This window comes from Chiloscyllium plagiosum, unplaced genomic scaffold (genome assembly GCF_037043375.1).
Source record: "Chiloscyllium plagiosum isolate Xiang-an unplaced genomic scaffold, Cpla_swu_hap1 HiC_scaffold_30, whole genome shotgun sequence".
Classification (NCBI taxonomy): domain Eukaryota; kingdom Metazoa; phylum Chordata; class Chondrichthyes; order Orectolobiformes; family Hemiscylliidae; genus Chiloscyllium; species Chiloscyllium plagiosum.
Genome location: NW_028270168.1, coordinates 27,915,764 through 27,936,061, shown reverse-complemented (window position 1 = coordinate 27,936,061; position 20,298 = coordinate 27,915,764). Strand labels below are relative to the sequence as shown.

General features: G+C 40.4%; 1 protein-coding gene across 2 annotated transcripts in view; it reads left to right on the top strand.

Moving 5' to 3' along the window:
* Window positions 1–20,298, top strand: part of LOC122563655 (hippocalcin-like protein 1) — a 151,937-nt gene that overhangs the window by 17,008 nt on the left and 114,631 nt on the right. The window lies entirely within an intron of this gene.

Below are 20,298 nucleotides of genomic sequence, written 5' to 3'. Positions count from 1 at the left end.
GTGTCATTTCTGTGCTGCGAGAAGTGGGAAAACTAGACTGAATGGATCTAATTAGGGAACTATAGAAGAACTGGCATAAGGTTAGAATATAATGATACCAGTGGACCTTGGAAAGGAATGGGTAACAATTGGCAGGCGCAGAAGCACCTCCATTGCAGGTTGATCTTGATGTGAAATGTTTTTGCCTTATGCTGTCAATTTGCAGTACACACAACATAGCACCGTGGCAAGAACTGATTGTCATGTGCCACTTAGTCTTTGATACTGGTGTAAAAGATGTTGAAAAGAATATTGATTTCATTCACCAACATGGATAAGATACTTGATGTGATTAATTTAAAGATTCGACTGTTCCACGTATTGGCATTGAAAATTCTCTTTGGTGAGCATTGAAGCTATCCACTACTGAAGTGTTTTGCTACCATTGATTTTCATGTTATGCACACAGTGGTCTGCAGTTCAGACTAATTAACCCTATACTGTCTCAGCTACGTGCACACAGTTGGGATTAGAATTGATTGATTTACATTTTTGGCCCCTCCTTTGATTTTTACCCTTTCTCACACATATTCTAAATATTAAGAAAATATTTTGCATGGCAAATTAAGATGGAAGTCTTACTTCTCATTATGACAATAATAAAACATCAAAAACATCACTCTCGTTTGTAGCTCATTCTGCTCCATTATTGACATAACAGTTGAGCAGGTTTGGTAAGCTGACACTAAGGTGAAAATAAGCTGGCACTGGTCCAGTTGTTTTGTTGACTTCTTATTGCTGCAGATGTGTGCTCCTTTGGTTGGGAGAGGATAAACGAGCATGACCCAATGGAAACCCATGTTCAGTGCTTCTCCAGCCACAGAACTATTTTGGGAGGTTGCTATTTCCTGGTTGCCGTGATGAACTTCCCTATTTTGTTACACTCGACAATTCTTGTATACAGGTCTTGACTGAATTATCATTTGAGTATGTTAGGACAGGGAAGTGGTTTAAGAATCTAATTTCATCATGGTGCCAGATTCTGACTTAGAAACTTATTTTGATATTGAATATCAGATCCTGTTTTTGATTTAGTCAAATGTTTTGTTAAAGCTTTGTTTAAAGGTTGTATCATAATCCTCCAGACATCCCATCCTGACTCTGCTGATAACCACATTGCCGAATTTGCATAAGACCACACCACATTGTAACTATTTACCATATTGTAAGAAGTAAGTAGTTGCTAAGTTTCAGTTACACTTATGGGAACAGTGTCCATGTGGAAAATATTCAATGAATAGGCAGGTTGCAAATAAGTTGGGAAAAATACTTCTAGTGATATATTTATGTGCATGTGTGTGTTTGCATGTGTGTATAAAATATATTTCTAAATTATTGATTTTATTCTTGGTTACCCAAGAAGTCAAAATTCTCTACAGTTTTAACATATGGATGTCTGCTGTCAGCTTAATAAATAAATGAGTAGGACTGACCTTCGGATACGTCTCCATTTAATTCGATCAATGTGCATTTACCACGAAACTTGTACTTCATACAATCTGTTGTGAAGTGATTAAGGCCATGTGCAGATCCAAAATACATGGATAGGTTGGGTTCAAGAGTTGCTGAATCTTATGCACTTAAGAAAATATGGGATTTGAAGATCCTCTCCAAGCCTCTCACCATCCTGACTTAGCAATATATTGCCATTCTTTCAATGTCATTGGGTCAAATTCCTGGAATCCCCTTCCTAAAGGCATTGTGGAACTGCCAACAGCACACAGACCGCAGCAGTTCAGGAAGGTAGCTCACCACCATCCTCTCGAGAGCCATCAGATATGGGCAGCAATCGCTGGTCTAGCCAGTAACACCCACATCCCATGTGTGAATAATAAAAAAGTATAAAGAATACAAACAATTAATCACCCCAAGTTGATCTTCCCTGTAAACAATTATTTTTTTGAGTTGCATTTTATTAATGAAAAGCCAAGTTAAATGCAACAGTGAGGTTGGTTATTAAGTTCTGTATTTTAAAGTTTTTTTTATTATTTTGACCTGATTGTTGTGTTTTGAATAAAAGCAAAATATTGCTATTGTTTAAGGATTGTATCCAGCTGTGTAACTTATTCTACTATTTGTAGTATAATGAGCTTGATCAAATTGGAATTTCCTCTTGTTTGATGTTATAACCCATTTATTTTGAAACCATTTATGTGATGCAGTTTTTCAATTTGCACAGCTCTATCCCATTATTTAATGGCTCTTATATTCTCATGATTGAAGGTGATGAAAAGATTATTAATTTCCATGTCATTCATTGAAAAAGAGCAGGGGTGTTTTCAGATATCTTAAACTTTCTTCACTAAACCGATTACCTGACGATTATCTCCTTACTAATTTGTAAGACCTGGCTGTCTGCAAATTAGCTGTCTGTTTTCTCTACATTACACTATACGTACATGTAAATTGGTTGTAAAGTACTCTATGACATCCTGAAATATGATATGTAAATGCAAATTCATTTAATTTTCTCACACTGCTGCTCACAGTCCAGGTGTGTACAAATACGGGTCGTTCTGGTACAATGCATGTTTCGTTAACACGAATTGGCTATAACACAATTGATGAATTGTGGAAGCTGTATGGGTAACGCAAACCTTCTACTGAATGGGTATAGCGATTTTCTATAGTGAACGGGGCAATTTTCTATAGCTGTTTTCTACACCATGTTTTTCTATAGCATGGATTTTTAATTTTCCATAACATAAATTGTCATTATTTATTTGTATTCTTTAAAGTATGTTGCCATGATTTTCAAATTAAGATTAAGCAAAAAGAATTTGCATTGGTGTTGATAACCCGGTAACTAAGCAACTGACATTGATTCTTTCCTTACAAAAAATGTACCATTTGTCCATACTTGAAGTAAAAGATCAAGTTGTTGACTTAAGGGAGAAGAGATTTTCAACAGGCTATTCTTACAAGCAAAGAATCTCTGTCTGACAAATTAAGAGATTCAAAAATAAATGATTGTTATTATTATCTTTTAAAAATTATTTGATCAATGATTTGATTTTAAATGTGCTCATCTCTGTACTTCTCAATATTTGTCTAGATCAGTTCTGCATATAGGAGAAAGTAAGGACTGCAGATGCTGGAGATCAGAGCTGAAAAATGTGTTGCTGGAAAAGCACAGCAGGTCAGGCAGCATTCAAGGAGCAAGAGAATCGACGTTTCGGGCATAAGCCCTTCTTCCTGAATTCTCCTGCTCCTTGGATGCTGCCTGACTGCTGCGCTTTTCCAGCAACACATTTTTCAGTTCTGCATATGTTGGTTACAAAATGTAATTCCTCAACTTTATAGAAAAAAAATGCTCCAACTTAACTTTCATTTATTCAATAAATACAGATTACATATCTACACTGTATGTCCACGTTGAGTAGGATTCTCAGTTTGTCTTAATTTGTTTAATTTTATGTTTCTGAGCCCATGTGGTCAAAAAGTATGTTTCAGTTGGGATACCTTGACAATTTCCAGTCTAGAGAATTTGTATTGTCAAAATCCTTTTCTGAGAGTAAAAAACATATTTTTTCTTGATTGTTTCCTTTAAAAACTAAGGTTTTTTTTCTCCAGTAGCTGACCATAAAGTTGGTTCTAATTTAATGAGCCTTCAATTTCCTTGTTGGGCCCAAACATAGAAGGGAGAGCTGACAATGCACTAATTCCCGCTCTTATTCTGGTGCTATCGAGTTTTTCTCAAATTTCCTGAAGATCCTGTGCAAATACACCTGAATGTGAAATGCATGTAAGTCAGTGTAAACAATGAGGGCTTGAAGAATAGTCAAGCCGGCTGCAGTTCTTTCTCTCCTTTGCAAAGAACTTTCATTTTCATGCTTTCTTAGCCATCATGACTGCATATTAGATGCAGCAGCTTTTAAGAATCTGCAATTTTGGAAGCTTTTTAGTTTTTGGGGTGACACGTACTTACACCATTAAACTCAAATGCTACAGGACAGGGGATAGTATGATCTTATTTAAGTTTTACTTTGCATTTTTAGTTTTGTAAATTAATAGTTAATTTATTCTTTTATAACCCTCTTCTTGTAGTGGTGGAATTCATCTTTGGAGTTGTTAATGGACTGCCAACGATTAACCTTTTCATTATAAATAGTTTGACTGTAATTTCTAAGAGGTCTGAAGAAAGAGAATTTGATATTCATTAAGGTGATGAATAATTGTATTAGGCTGCCAAATTGTTCCTTTCACTCTACTCACTGCTATTAGTGCTCATTTATCACCTCAATTTATTCACTAACATTGGTAACAGCTTCAGGAATTCTGGACAAATTCAACAGGTCTGGCAGAATCTGTGGGTAGAGAAATGGAGTTAATGTTTTGAATCCAATATACCTTCTTCAGAATAAAAGAAGTCCAGTCATACTGGGCTCTAAGGTAACTCTGTTCATTTCTCCACAGATGCTGCCACACCAATTGTGTTTTTCCAGCATTCCCTGTATTTGTTTCAGATTTACAGCATTCACAGTATTTTGCTTTTGCTGGGAACAACTCATTGGGTAAAAACATCACCTTTTGGATATCTAAGTCACCTTGGTATTTTATAACACACATGCATCAAGTACTGTGAAAGGAATATCCTTTTTGTGTTTGCTATTATTGTATTGAATACTTTATCATATAATATCACAAATGAGCAGCTCCTGAAATCCTGAAGACTCCTGATGAAGGGCTTCTGCTTGAAACGTCGATTTTCCTGCTCTTCGGATGCTGCGTGACCTCTAATCTTGAGCTCCTGAAATCTGTCTTGATAGTTGGAGTTATAAGTCACATTTTGGTAGAGGTAGCACTAGCTGACTAAACCTCAAGGATGCAGTAACTCTGTGGGTGATAGATGTTGCAGCAAGCAATCATCTGAATGGCTAGTGAGAACTGACTTTACAAAATCTAGAGGTTTGGCTGACCAGTGCCTGTATCTTTTGAGTGCTAATAAATCTATCAAGCTCCCAGCATAACAGACAAGAAGCACAGTGATGGCTGACCAGACTACCTGCCATTTTGGATAAAGTAGATGCACTGATGGAAGGTACATAGACTATTAAAAACCTGAATCATAGATTAAAATTAAGGCTTAGCCACATAGCGTAGTTTTGATTTATAATTGCCTACTTTGCTCACCATATGCTCAGTTTGTATAATGCAACGTGGTGCTAGTTGGTGGGAAGAACCCCTACACTTGTCTCAGTGCAGAACCAGAAGGAATAGGACTATTTCTCTGGCTAGGAATCACAATCCTCCACCGTACCATCACCTCTTCCCACCAGCCCCAGCCACCAGTACCTCTGCCCTAAGACTTGATTGGTCAACCTTTCTTACTTTGCTGAGGGCTGCTGCAACAGGCAGTAGGCAGAAATCATGCTGAAGCAAGTGAAATCTGGAACACTGAACAGCTCTGACTTTCAATATCCCTTCATGACTGGGACAAGCTGCAGCCATATCATTTGTTTTTTGTACAGTTTTGACTTTCTGGTAGATAAGTTGTCGCTGCTAGCTTTCCCCTTTGATGGAGCAAGGCAGGAAACAGATGAATAAAAGATTATAAAAGATGACCACAGGGCCAGCAACTGAGTGTTGAGCTAAAGGAAGTTGATGTAAACTGAGGTTAAAGGCCATGAGTGATATATACTAATATGGTCTGGAGGTGAGTTTATAGTTACTGAACCACTGTAATGGAACATGAATGAAAGTCAATCACTGGATACCCTGCAACTGTGTTCAACAACTGTAAACTGATTTCCTGCAGCTTTGGAGCTTCATCTGTGTACTAGAATGGAAGTATTGCTTCCTGTAATTAGACCATTAGCGAAAGACTCTGTCTAGACATCTTACTTGTGACACTAAGGTGACAGATGCAGGGATTTTATATCCCTTTCAAACTCATTCACTTGCATAATATTAGAAGTGGACATGTTCAGGAGTCTGTAATTTTGTATTTCTCATGGGAACTTAGTGTATGAGGTGGTATTCAAACACTGTGCAGCATCAGAGCAGATCAAGGAAGAAAAGCAATGAAGGAGAAATGACTCTCAGTTGTTGTTGTTGTTGTTGTTGTGCTCTATATCTCTTTGCCAGTTTTCTTTCCTCAACTCTGAACATTAAAGCAGATTCCTTACTTGACTGCAGTCCCATAGATGTCAGGTGGCAGTTGATGTCTTGCCCAAGACGCCATTATTCAAGACGGTGAGAACTAAGAATAGACCAGTTTTACTCATCGCTGTGTCTCCTGAGATTGTTCTGTCTTGAAAAGATAAGACTAAGGAGTGATTTGAGAGGCTTGGAGAATATGGTTTCTGAAATGTTTAGCTGCCACTGATGGAATTGAAAGGCAAGGGGTCATGTTTTCAAATTAGAAATGACAAAAGAAATTGGAAGGTTCAGACAATGTATGCAGTGAAAATATAATACATTTGTGTGATAGAATGCCAGCAAAGAGAATAAAGCAAGGAAGCTAAAAATTCAAAACCAGTCTGGCTGTGGATCTAAGGCTTTAGTTAGTGAAGAAATGGTGCCTACCGTTACACTTGTACTTCTAATTGCACTTACAACTGCCATAGATTTTTGGCAGGCTTCTACAGAGCATTTTGGAATTTTCAGGAGTCTGATAGAATGCAGCAACCTGTGTTAGGTTCTTTGCCTGAGGTTTCACACACACAAGATGCAATTTGCACGCGCCAACCTCTGCAAACAGTTCAAGTTTATTAAAGCTTGTACGAGCTGGTCGACTCCCTTTGACACTCCTTGCAGGTGTGCGAAGTTGAGTCAAAAGAGCTCTGAACACAGGAAACACATCTCCTTTACGCAGGTCAGTTGGTAATGCTCACAGGTACTCTGGCCACTCCCCTCCCTACCCCACATAACCACATGTTACCACAGGTACAATGATGGGATGAGGTCAATCTTGAAGATATTGTAAATGCCCTAATCCTGGGGAATTATTATGTAAACTATTTCCTGACTCCATTCCCCAAGACAATGGAAGTGTGATATGCTTCAGTATTGGGGGCTGATCACACAAACAAATTTGATTGGCTGGGGATGGCTATGAAAGCATTTCTGAATGGAAGGGACCAAATGAGAGTTGAATTTGATAATAGTATTAAATGGCTGCCTAAATGAAGTGTGGATTACGATGGATAGTCATCCACATTGCTGCATGCTGTCTGTGAGACAGCCAGAATGTGTAGCTTCTTGGAGAAAGACGCTACAGTTTACCCCTTTAACATTACATTAATGTGCAGAGAGATTGCAATTTAATCTCTTAGCATTACACCTATACAGAGCGATCTGTGACCTATAGAAGCAGGGTGAGGAACTATGTATCTCACAAAACAATCCAACTAAATTTTTCTCACTAAATCTAAACAAGCAGTGTACTTTGGAATGTTTCATTTGATGTACAATAATGTAGAGATTAGGGAAATGAAAGGAACAGAGATAAAATATTTTTACAATATCTAACAATAAAACCTGAAGGAATGAAATTTCATACCCAGAAAAGTTTATTTTCAGTCCTGGAGAGGTTGCTCAGAGGAAGACAGATTTTAACACTTGCAAAAAAGATTCCACTAAAGTTAATTAGAAAAGCCAAAATGTTTTCTCATAAAAGCAAAATACTGCAAATGCTGGAGCACTGAACTTACAAAAAGGAAAATGCTGGAAAAACTTGGCAGATGTGGCAGTGTTTATAGAGAGAAGAAACTAGTTAATAGTTTGAGTCCCATGGAGAGTAATATGGCACTAAACATTAACATCAGATCTGATGAGTTTCTCCACATTTTCTGTTTCTATTCCTAACTTTTTTCTGGCATGTTTAATGAGTAAGTGCAGCAATTTCATCCCTATCTTGTATTTTAATCCCTATCTCCTGCTAATGTCCAGGTGGAGTGAAGCAAATAGAGAAGCAGAACTGATCAGAAAATGACTGGCTGATTTCTACATGTGAGCTGAGCATTTGTATTCACTAGATGTCATCAGATTTATTCCATTGTAACAGTTAGCACCATTAACCTTGCTGTTACAATGGCAGAACTGGGCCATTTGGTTTTGAAAATGCATCAGTCTTGTAGAATTTTAGATAGGTCTGCCAGATGAATCAATAGTACCTCCTGACTGAAAATTGCCACTAACAAATGCACCCCCTTGCACCTAATGCAAAGAATGCCTGCGCTGTCTGGTGTAAAGCATACTTATGCTCCAACATGAGCATGGATTCAATTGAGGTCCCTTCACACCAGTTTCCTTAATGCTGTTTATATTATCGCTGAATGTGAATCTCCAGTTAGAGCCCTAATCAATTAGGAAATTATTTGACTCTCTTTTGTGATTGGAAATGCTGTCAGGTACATAAGAAAATTACTTCATATTCAGAGAGAGACAGGAAAATAGATCTTGGGAAAATTTGTTCAGACTCCAGTACTGATCCTGATCAGTACAATACCTGAAGCCCTTTATAAAAGGAGAATAAGGCATTTGAAGGCATTTCTTTATGGTTCTGAATTTGGTGGATGATGACAAGCAACTGATGTCTTGAATCAAGGAGGTGAAAGTGGACATGTCATTCTATTTTATGGCTTGCATCAGGACACTAATTTTACAGACAGGCATTGAAGGAACAGAAAATGAAAATTAGATGTTTGACACACCTGGGGCTTTGAAAGCAAAGTTGAAAATTTTCATTGTGTTCCTTGGCAACCAGACTCCTGTTCCTCTGTAAAGCTATGATATACTCTACTTTAACCTGTTCTGTAATACAAGGACTGTACTGAATCACCCCAGTGAGGAGGCCAATTAAAAAGTGTATACTGTCAATAATATGAATGCATTCAAATGTCTCTGCCAGAGGCCAGCAGTTCCACAATGTTATTATTGCCATTAGGAGTGACACAACTGTTGGGATTGTCCCCAACAGGAATCCAAGATCAACAAAAGTCCTCAGATTAAAGGTGGATGAAGGAGGGACAGAGGTGTGTGTATGTGTCTCTGTCTGTCTGTCTGGATCAGGCACTGAGTGTCTGACCATGATGGACTGCCCCCGCCACTCCTGGCTATAGTCTCAGTCGTGATGGATGCGGAATAATCAGTACTGCCAGTGTACTCCGAATGTCTGAGCTCTTTCTGTTTGTTTAAATCCTATCTGGAAATTACAAAGTTCGTGCCAGGAATGCTATCTTTTCATTACATGAGAAACTATGCTTCAGAAATACAAGGCAGTGATAAGACCACAGCTCAGATACTGTGTGCAGTTTTGATTTCCTCATTTAAGAAAGGATGTAAATGCATTGGAGGCACTTCAGGGGAGCTTTACTCAATTGTTATATCTGAAATGAGCTTCCCTCTGTTGTTGCTGGGTAAAATTCCTGGTATTCCTGCCCTCACTGGTGTACGTTTGTGCAACATGTGGACTGCAAAAGTAGGTGGCTTGATTTAAAAAAAAGAGTAACTAGCAATAATAAATGCTGACCTTCACCAGCTGGCATACAATAAACAAGTAATGTCTTAATTTTAAAATTCTTCTCCTTTTTCAAATCCCTCCATGGTCTCAGCCTTCCCTATCTCTGTAGTCGCTTCCAGCCCCACAATTCAGAGCAAAACCTGCATTCCCCTACTTTCAATCCCTTGTGCATCCCTGATTTCAACCATGCCTCATTTGTACTTGCACCATCAGACATCTTAGCCCCAAGCTCTGGAATACCCTGTTTACACCTCTGCCTCACTTCTTACATTCCTGCTTTAAGATACTCTTAAAACTTACTTCTTTCATCACAGCAAAAATCTCCTGTTAATGTTTTATTCCAGGGTACTCCTGCAAACCGCTTAATGTCAAAGGGCTAATATTATTAAAAATTGCTATTAAATTCTCTTTTCTATGACATCAGGAAGCTTTAAGTATTTCGTGCCACTGCAGTGCATTAGTGCATTACTTGCAGTTTAACAGTTAATAATTACAGTCAAAGATGATATAAATCTGCCAGTGATAGCAGAAACCAGTGAGTGAATGACTGTCCTGCCATATTTGAAGTGTAATGATTGATTAGCCAATAAAAAGAAATGGAAAATAACTCATATTTGCAGCTATGATTCATTTGCCAGAGCAATCATTATTCTATTGAAATATGTGCTGTTTGATCTTCCATGATGTTGCATTTTGGGTAGGCTGAGATTTTGTGGGATTAAATGGATGCGAGGGGAAGGCAGTAGGTGCAGAGGTGGGAAAGAATGGAGGAGGCGAGATGGAATACAGAGGAAAACAATTGAGACAGGATTTGAAGTGGAAGGGAGGAGATTATAGAGAGGACAAGATTTGAGGGGATGATTCTGGGCAGGGACTGTTATTGGAGTGGAAGTGAAAGGGGGAGATACATACAAAATAGGAGCAGATATAGATCAGTGAACACCTCAAACCTCTAATATTCAATACGGTTATGACTGTTTTGTTTAGAATTCCACATTCCCATCTAACAGCCAATAACCTTTTGATTTTCATCAGACAAGGGAATCAATCTACCTCCACCTTAAATGTTCAAGGACCCTGCTTTCACCATCTTCTGAGGCAAAGAGTTGCAAAGTTGCACAACCCACTGAAGGAGGGTTTCTCCTCATCTCTGACCTGAAAGGACAACCATTCATTTTTGAACAGTGTCACCTAATTCTGGGCTCGCACAGAAGCAGAAACTTCCTTTCCATATTCACGTTGTCAGGATCTTCTATACTTTGGTTAAGTCACCTCTCCTTCACTCTACTTAACTCCAGTGCAAACGAGTACAGTCTGTCTGACTATTCCTCACAAAACATCCCACTCATTCCAAATACCATCTAGTAAACCTCCTCTGAAGCATCTCCAACATATTTACATCATTCCTAAAATAAGGAGACTCAAAGTGCACACAGTATTCAGGGTGTGGTCTCATTAATGCCCTATATAACTGAAGCAAATAAACATCCTTACTTTTATATTCAAATCCTTGCATTAAAAAGCATAGCATTCCATTAGCCTTCTTAATTACTGCTGCATCTGCATATTTATATTTGTAACTTATGCACTAGAAAGCCTAGATTTCGCTACAAAAGAGATTTTGATCTAATGGATCAATGGGCTGAAAAATGGCAGATGAAATTAAATCTGGATAAATTGCATTTTGGTACAACAAACAGAACTAAAACCTATACAATTAATGGAAGGGCCTTGGATTGTGTTGTGGAGGTGAATGACCTAGAAGTTCAGGTACATAATTCTTTTGAAGTTTGCATCACACATGGACAGGGTAGTTTAAAAAGGCATTTAGCATGTTTGTGTTCATTGCTCAGTCCTTTGAGTTGGGACATCATGTTGAGGTTGTGCAGAACATTGGTGCAGTCTCTTCTGAAAAATTATGTCCAGTTCTGATTGCCCTGGTATAGGAAGGATATTAGTAAGCTGGCGAGGGTTCAGAAGAGATTTATCCAGCTGTTGCTGGGTATGGAAGGTTTGAGTTATAAAGAAAGGTTGGGACCTTCTTCACTGGCGCATAGGAGGGTGAGAGGTGACCTAATGGCAGCTTAAAAAATCACGAGGAGTATAGATCGGGTTAATGGTCGGTGTCTTTTCCTTAGGGGATTTCAAGATGAGGGGATGCATTTTTAAGGTGAGAGGAGAGAGGTTTAAACAAGACATATTGGGCAAGTTTTTTTTTATACAGAGGGTGGTTCGTATGTAGAATGAACTTACTGTGGATGTGGTGGATGTGGGTACAATTACAATGTTAAAAGTAAATGGATAAGTACATGAGTAGAAGAGGTTTGGAGGAATATGCGCCAGGAGCAGGTAAGTGGGATGAGTTTAATTTGGGATTATGTTCAGTACGGACCTAGGGTTTGTCTCAGAGTTCTGTAATGTTTTCTTTTCTCTTTTCTACATCATACTACATCTTGTGTGTTCCCCTATTATGTGTTTTATGGCAGAGAAAAGGTTGGCAGCAAATTGGAAAAGGATTGGGTAGGAAGCAGAGGAGCAGAAGGGTTTGCATTGGAGAGCAGAGAAAAGGTAGAGAGTAGGGTGTGAAAAAGAAAAGTAAGGGCACAGTAATGGAAAAGAGGAGAGAAGATGACACACTCCAATAGATTTATAAGCCCAAACAATTTACCACCTGCCTTTTTATCTCTCTATTATTTTCTGCTGCTCTACAGTTTTTGTCCTTTTGTTGCCCCATATAGTTCACGTTTCAGATTTTGTTATGGACTGGGCAGACATACACTTTTTCTATCTCAAATGTAAAGTACTGCAGCTTCTGAAAATCTGTGATAAAAACAGAAAATCCTGGAGAATCTGAACAGATGTGACAGCATCTGTGGAGAGAGAAACAAAGTTAACATTTTGAGATGGGTATCACTCTGCTTTTGAATGGTGTTCTGAATTCCTCAGTTCTGAAGCAGTGTGATAGTGAAGTCAATATTCACCCTGTTTCTCCCTCCACAGGTGTTGCCAGACCTGCCAAATTTCTCTAGCATTCTGTTTGGTCAAAACATTGTCGAGTTCTGACCTTACTTTAAATAATATCTATGGTCTGTGCATGCTAAGTGATCATTTCACCACCACTTGCTAGTTTTAGATGGTTTTTGTACAGAGGTAATCAATAGATGGGCATTGCTATTGAGTGGAAGCAAATCCTATGATGTGAGGCAAAGGGGAAAGCGTGTAACAAACATGACCCAATACATCAGATTAGCTAAAGACTAACTTGAACATTCTCCCTGATCTTACAAATTCTATTCTTTTAAGTCTTTTCTGGAATGGTCTCCAAACCCTATTTTTTAAAAAGCACTGCATATGATTTGAATAATTCATTCAGGGCTGTGGTATTCGCTGGTTGGGCCAGCATTTATTGCTCATCCCCAGTTGCCCAGAAGAAGGTAGTGATGAGCTGGCTTTTGAAATGCTGCAGTCCATGTTTTGCACCCAAAGTGGTGTTAGGGAGGGAGTTCCGGATTTTGACCCAGTGACACTGAAGGAATGATGATATATTTCCAAGTCAAGATAGTGACAGGCTTGGAGGGGAACTTGCAATTGGTGGTATTCTCATGTATCAGCTGTCACTGACCTTCCCAGATTGTGGGTTTGAGAGTTGCTGCCAAAGAAACCTGAATTTGTGCAGTGTATTTTGAAGATGGTGCACACTGCTGCTACTGAGTGCTGATGGTAGAGAGAATGAACGTCTGTAGATGTGGTATTCACCAAATAGGCTGCTTTGTCCTGGGTGTTGTGGGAGCCACACTCATTGAGGCAAGTGGATAGTATTTTATCATTTATAACATTTGTGCCTTACAGATGGTGGACAGGCTTTGAGAAATCAAGAGGTGAGTTACTTGTTGCAGGATTCCTAGCCTCTGACTGGTTCTTGTAGCCAGTGCTTGTATGATTAGTCCAATTTGGTTTCTGCTTAATAGTAACTCCCGGCATATTGATCCTGGTGCTTCAGTGATGATGATGATGTTGTCATTGAATGTCAAGGGGCAATAGTTAGATTAGATTAGATTTTTTACATTAGATTGCTTACAGTGTGGAAACAGGCCCTTCGACCCAACAAGTCCACACCGACCCGCTGAAGCGTAACCCACCCAGACCCATTCCCCTACGTTTATCCCTTCACCTAACACTAGGGGCAATTTAGCATGGCCAATTCACCTAACCTGCACATTTTTGGATTGTGGGAGGAAACTCTACACACACAGTCGCCTGAGGCGGGAATTGAACCCGGGTCTCTGGTGCTGTGAGGCAGCAGTGCTAACCACTGTGCCACAGTGCCGCTTCTTTCTTGTTGCAGATGGTCATCGCCTGGCATTGTAGCATGAATGTGACTTGACATTTGTCATCCCAAACATGGATGGCAATAGTATATTAAATTGTCACATCAGCGTGGAACCACTGTTTTCATTTGAAACTTGGCATACAATAAACAAGTAATGTTTAAAGATCTGCTTTGAAATTGAATCAGGCACAAGCAACTGGATATCCAACAAAATATTCTCTGCCCATTTCCCATTTGTTTAGTCAAGCAAGAAATTGGCAGAAAGCAGTTTAAATGCCCTGAAACCTTAATTTCTTGGATATGCTAGCTAATGTAAGCATTCTCTTGTCCTGATAACGGGCGATTCTACTTTTGTGTGTCGTTTTAGTTTTGAAATGGGTTTAGTTGTTCTAAAGTCAACCTTTAACCTTTTCTCTTTGTTCCTAATACCAATATGTACATAAAAACTAGTCCAATTGTCTGTCTGTCTGTAGTTGCATGACTTACCAATTGTATTAGCACCTTTTCAAGCCATTCTTCGTTTACAGTGGTACTGATCTCTCGGGATGAAATGATGCTTACACATAATGGTGGATTAGCAATGTCAACTCTTTTGAGGCCATATCTACACCAAATATTAATGCCATTTTATGTAGTGAAAGAGGAAGAAATAGAATCTTGTGCATAGAAGGTTACAGGGAATTATTATATAATATCTGGGCCTATGCAATCATTGAAGCTTAGTTTCATTAATTCAAAACTAACGGGCAGGAATCCTGAGACCATCCAAATGGATTTGAAGCTGTGTCGACTCAGCACCAAATTGATGCCATTCTGCTTAGGTGATTCTTATCAAATTAGCCCATCTCTGCTTGACTTATTAGGTAATAAGCCTAAGTGTGTTTTCTTCCTAATCCTCCATTTAGATACAGCGCACTGGCCAAATCTCACTCCTCTGAGACATGTACCTTTGCGATGGGATTGCTTTCTTTGTGCTGCTTCTTTATGCTTCTCCACAATGTGCAAAATGCCCTGCATACCTGATAATGCACAACCCTTTCAGTTTCTTTATCGACCAGATGCCATTCGCTCCACTTAAGGAACGCAATTAGCATTAATGTTAGTTGCCTAAAGACTTCACAGATGGCAGCTTTGCTATTGTTGATTTGCCCCACCCTGTCCATATGGTTCCCACTGTTGCTGTCTTCTATGACACTTCCTTCAATTGCAAGGCTGGGATTATCCATAAAATAAAATAAGCCTCTCTTTAGCTGATAGACAGTTAGTTACTGGGGGCTATCATTCTGTAATGTGAGCCTGGCTCCAGTCATCTTCTTCCTTCATAGCAGCCATGTCTGAAGATCCCCGCCTTCTTTCATGGAGCTGCAGGTAAGACTTTGAATGCCTTGAGCAAGCAGTTAAGAGCCAAGCTCATTGTTATGGATCTGGTGTCACATGTAGATGAGATCAGGTAAGGATAGCAGATTTCCTTCCCTGTAGGAGCTTAGTAAACCAGATGGGTTTTTATGACAATCCTCAATAGTTTTCCTTGTCACCATTATTGAGAAAACATATGTATTCCAGATCTATGAACTGAATTGAAACTGAACCAGCTACTGGAGTGGGCTTTGAACCCATGACCCCAGAGTGTTGATTTAGGCCTCTGGATTTACTGGTCCAGTGACTATCTCCGAGGAGAAAGTGAGGTCTGCGGATGCTGGAGATCAGAGCTGGAAATGTGTTGCTGGAAAAGCGCAGCAGGTCAGACAGCATCCAGGGAACAGGAGAATCGACGTTTCGGGCATAAGCCCTTCTTCAGGAATGAGGAAAGTTTGTCCAGCAGGCTAAGATAAAAGGTAGGGAGGAGGGACTTGGGGGAGGGGCGTCGGAAATGTGATAGGTGGAAAGAGGTCAAGGTGAGGGTGATAGGTCAGACTGGGCTGGGGGCGGAGAGGTCGGGAAGAAGATTGCAAGTTAGGAAGGCGGTGCTGAATTCGATGGATTTGACTGAGACAGGGTGGGGGGAGGGGAAATGAGGAAACTGGTGAAATCCGAGTTCATCCCTTGTGGTTGGAGGGTTCCTAGGCGGAAGATGAGGCGTTCTTCCTCCAACCGTCGTTTTGTTGTGGTCTGACGATGGAGTAGTCCAAAGACCTGCATATCCTTGGTGGAGTGGGAGGGGGAATTGAAATGTTGAGCTACAGGGTGGTTGGGTTGGTTGGTCGGGGTGTCCCAGAGGTGTTCTCTGAAACGCTCCGCAAGTAGCCGGCCTGTCTCCCCAATATAGAGGAGGCCACATCGGGTGCAGAGGATGCAATAGATGATGTGTGTGGAGGTGCAGGTGAATCTGTGGCGGATATGGAAGTTTCCTTTGGGGCCTTGGAGGGAGGTGAGGGGGGAGGTGTGGGCGCAAGTCTTGCACCTCCTGCGGTTCCCTCGTCAGATCCACACCCCCCACCAACCCAACCTCCACTCCCGGCACCTTCCCCTGCAACCGCAGGAGGTGCAAGACTTGCGCCCACACCTCCCCCCTCACCTCCCTCCAAGGCCCCAAAGGAAACTTCCATATCCGCCACAGATTCACCTGCACCTCCACACACATCATCTATTGCATCCTCTGCACCCGATGTGGCCTCCTCTATATTGGGGAGACAGGCCGGCTACTTGCGGAGCGTTTCAGAGAACACCTCTGGGACACCCCGACCAACCACCCTGTAGCTCAACATTTCAATTCCCCCTCCCACTCCACCAAGGATATGCAGGTCTTTGGACTCCTCCATCGTCAGACCACAACAAAACGACGGTTGGAGGAAGAACGCCTCATCTTCCGCCTAGGAACCCTCCAACCACAAGGGATGAACTCGGATTTCACCAGTTTCCTCATTTCCCCTCCCCCCCACCCTGTCTCAGTCAAATCCATCGAATTCAGCACCGCCTTCCTAACCTGCAATCTTCTTCCCAACCTCTCCGCCCCCAGCCCAGTCTGACCTATCACCCTCACCTTGACCTCTTTCCACCTATCACATTTCCGACGCCCCTCCCCCAAGTCCCTCCTCCCTACCTTTTATCTTAGCCTGCTGGACAAACTTTCCTCATTCCTGAAGAAGGGCTTATGCCCGAAACGTCGATTCTCCTGTTCCCTGGATGCTGCCTGACCTGCTGCGCTTTTCCAGCAACACATTTCCAGCAGTGACTATCTCCCTTTGCTATCCAATGTCCCAGTAGGTAAAATTTAGGGAAGGCCCATTACTGTATGCAAATTCAAATGAAATAAAGAACAAAAGTCTTATATTGTAAGTTATTATCCCATGTTTATGTTGGTGAACTTGCATTCAGATGAAGAACATAGCACATAAGAAATAGAAGCAGGAGTAGACCATTCCACCACTCTAGCCCAATCTACCATTCAACAACGTTGTGACTGGTCAGCCCTAGATGTTACGTCCTCTTTCCTGCAAGCTCTGCATCGCACTCAATTCTTTGATATTTCAAAAAACCATCTACCTCCTCTTTAAATCCTTTCAGTGATCTAGCCTTCACAGCTCTGTGGAATAGAGAATTACAGATGTACTCTATCCTCTGGAAGAGGGAATCCTTTGTACCTCTGTTTTAAATAAGTGTCCCCTTATTCTGTGACCATATCCCTTGATTTGAGTGGAACCATCTTCTCAACATCCTCACTGTCAAGCCCCCTTATCAGGTTGGCCTGACTAAGCTGCAGGTTATACTGGGCATTAAGAGAAGAGTAGCATTCCCTTACACAGGATTCGAAGGGATGAGACTAGGGACGCATAACCTCTATATGTCTTAATAGCAGTGCATTTATGAATAAGCACTTGGATTTGCAATGAAATATTAGCCGTGCTACCTATGTGCCCTAAAAAATGTTTATTTTGGGTTCCCTTCCCACCATGTATGTAGATAAAGACAGCTTCTGGCTGGAAGTGCTTGACTTGGCCCATATACTTTAAAAACGGACCTGGACTGCAGGAGGTTATGGTGCATGGTTAGTAACTGGAGTTTTAGCGAATAGACTGAGAAATCTTGTAAGTGCTCACTGAGGGAAACTTTCCATCAAATTCGTCAAAATTTATATTTTGCTGAGTACATAAAATACAGCCCAGAAACCTTATGCATCCCTTCCAGAACACTTCCAGTCTAATGTCAGTACTTAATACTCTCTGTAGTTTCATTCACAGACTTAAGCAAACAAGCAAGTGGACAAGCATCTGTGAAGCAGACTTCCATAAACAAAGCCATAGGAACTGGACTAGGCCATTCAGCCCCTCAAGCTTTGCCCTGCCATTCAATAAGATCATGGTTGATCAGTGGCCTAACTCCATATGCCTGCCTTTGGTCCATTTCCCTTAATACCCCTGCTTAATAAAACGTCTTCTGTCCGAGAATTAAATTTAACAATTGAATTATCATTGACCACCATTTGAGGAAGAGAGTTCCAAACCTGCACTACTCTTTGCATGTAGAAGCACTTTCTAATGTCCCTCTTGAATGGCGTGGCTGTATTTCTTAGTCAATGCTCCCAGATCTAGAACCTTTCAGTCAGTGGAAATAGTTGATCCATATCTACCCTGTGTTTCTTTGTTAATATCCTGAAGACCTCTATAATCCATTAATCTTTCAAATGTAGAGAATAAAGACCTAATTTCTATAATGTCTCCTCAAAACTTAACCTCTGAAGTCCAGATACAATCCTTGTAAACCTGCAGTGAACTCCCTCCAGGGCTTAAACATCCTTCCTAAGATGTGATGCCTAGAACTGCTGACAGTACTCTCAATAGAGTCTAATTAGGGTTTTGTATAATTGCAGCATAACAACTGTATCCCTATATTCCAGCCCTTTAGATTTGAAGACAAGCATTCCATTAGCCACCTTGACTATTTTCTGCACCTGTTCATGGCAGTTTATAAAGTTATGCACCTGAACACCAAATCTTGTTGGTCGTCCATTTTGTTAAACTTTGTGCGTTCTAAGAAATAGTCCGATGTATCCATTTTCTGTCCAGAATGATAACTTCACACTTGCTTATATTAAAATCCATCTGCCACAGCTTTGCCCATTCACCTAATCTGTCAATATCTGGTTGTAATTGTATGATATCATCAGCACTGTCAACAATGCTATCCAATTTTGAGTTGCCAGCAGATTTGGATATTTGGCTTTTTTATGCTGTCATCCAAGTCATTCACGAATATTGTGAGTAATTGAAGCCCCTGCGGACACTGCCAGTCACACTCTGCCAATTTGAGTACTTACCTACTATTTCAACTCCAGGTTCCCTGTCAATCAACCAATTTACCTTAGCTAACAGTCTCTTGTGTGGGATTTTATCAAAAGCCTTCTGGACCTCCACATCGTCCATTGACTGACCACTGTCCACCACCTTTGTCGCCTCTTGAAAAAAGTCTCTGAGGTTTGACAGGAATAGCCTACCCTTCAAGAATCAATGCTGAATCTCCCTGACTAAATGAAAATTTCCAAGGTGATCATGATTAGGGACGCCAATTTCTCCACTGCAGATGTTAGGTTAACTGGCCTATAATTACCTGGTTTCCCTCCGTCACCATTCTTAAAAGGCGGAGTGACATGAGCAATTTTCCAGTCCAGAGGTACAACTCTGCATGCAGGGAACTCTGAAAGATTATGGTTAGGCATCGGTAGTGTGCACTCCTACCTCCTTTATCATCCATGGGTGGAATCCATTAGGTCCTAGAGATTTGTCACTCTTCAGTTCCAGTACTTTTCCCCTTACTGATGCTTTATTTACGCTAATTTATTTAGACACTGTTCTTATTGCTCTGTTAATTTCTTTGCGACTTGCAGAAAGTTATCCTTCTTCTCTGCTGTGAATACTGAAGCAAAATAATCATTCTTCATGCCTGTAATTGTCCCATAGTCATTGACAATATTGCCAAACTCAGCCGTTAGAAGACCAATAGTACTGTTAACCAATTACTTTCCCTTTATGTAACTTCTTGTCTTATATCTCCCTTGCAAGTTTCCTTTAATACTCCTTTCTAGCTGCACTTATAAGCCACTTTGTTGCCTTTGTTAGTCTTTGTATTTATCACATTCTGTGGGATGTGTACTGTTCTTTACATTCTTATAAACACTTTCTTTTCATTTTATGCTGTCCCATACATCGTTATATGTCCGTGACTGTTTTTTTGTGAGGTGCGGCTTTTCCTTCTCATGGACACAAACTGCTTCTGAATTGCATTAAATGTTTCTTTTCTCAGTTATTTTATCTATTGGCAGAGCTTCCCAGTTTACTGTGGACAGCTGCTGCCTTACATAAATTCACAATACTCATTTCAGATCTTTGCATGTCTCTTTCAAACGCTGCATGAAACTTGATCTCATTATGATTACTGTTTGGCAAATGTTCACAAGTGACTAGGTCACTAAATCAGGCTCATTATTAGATCCAATACTGCGTATCCCCTTGTATAGCGCCCAAGGCAT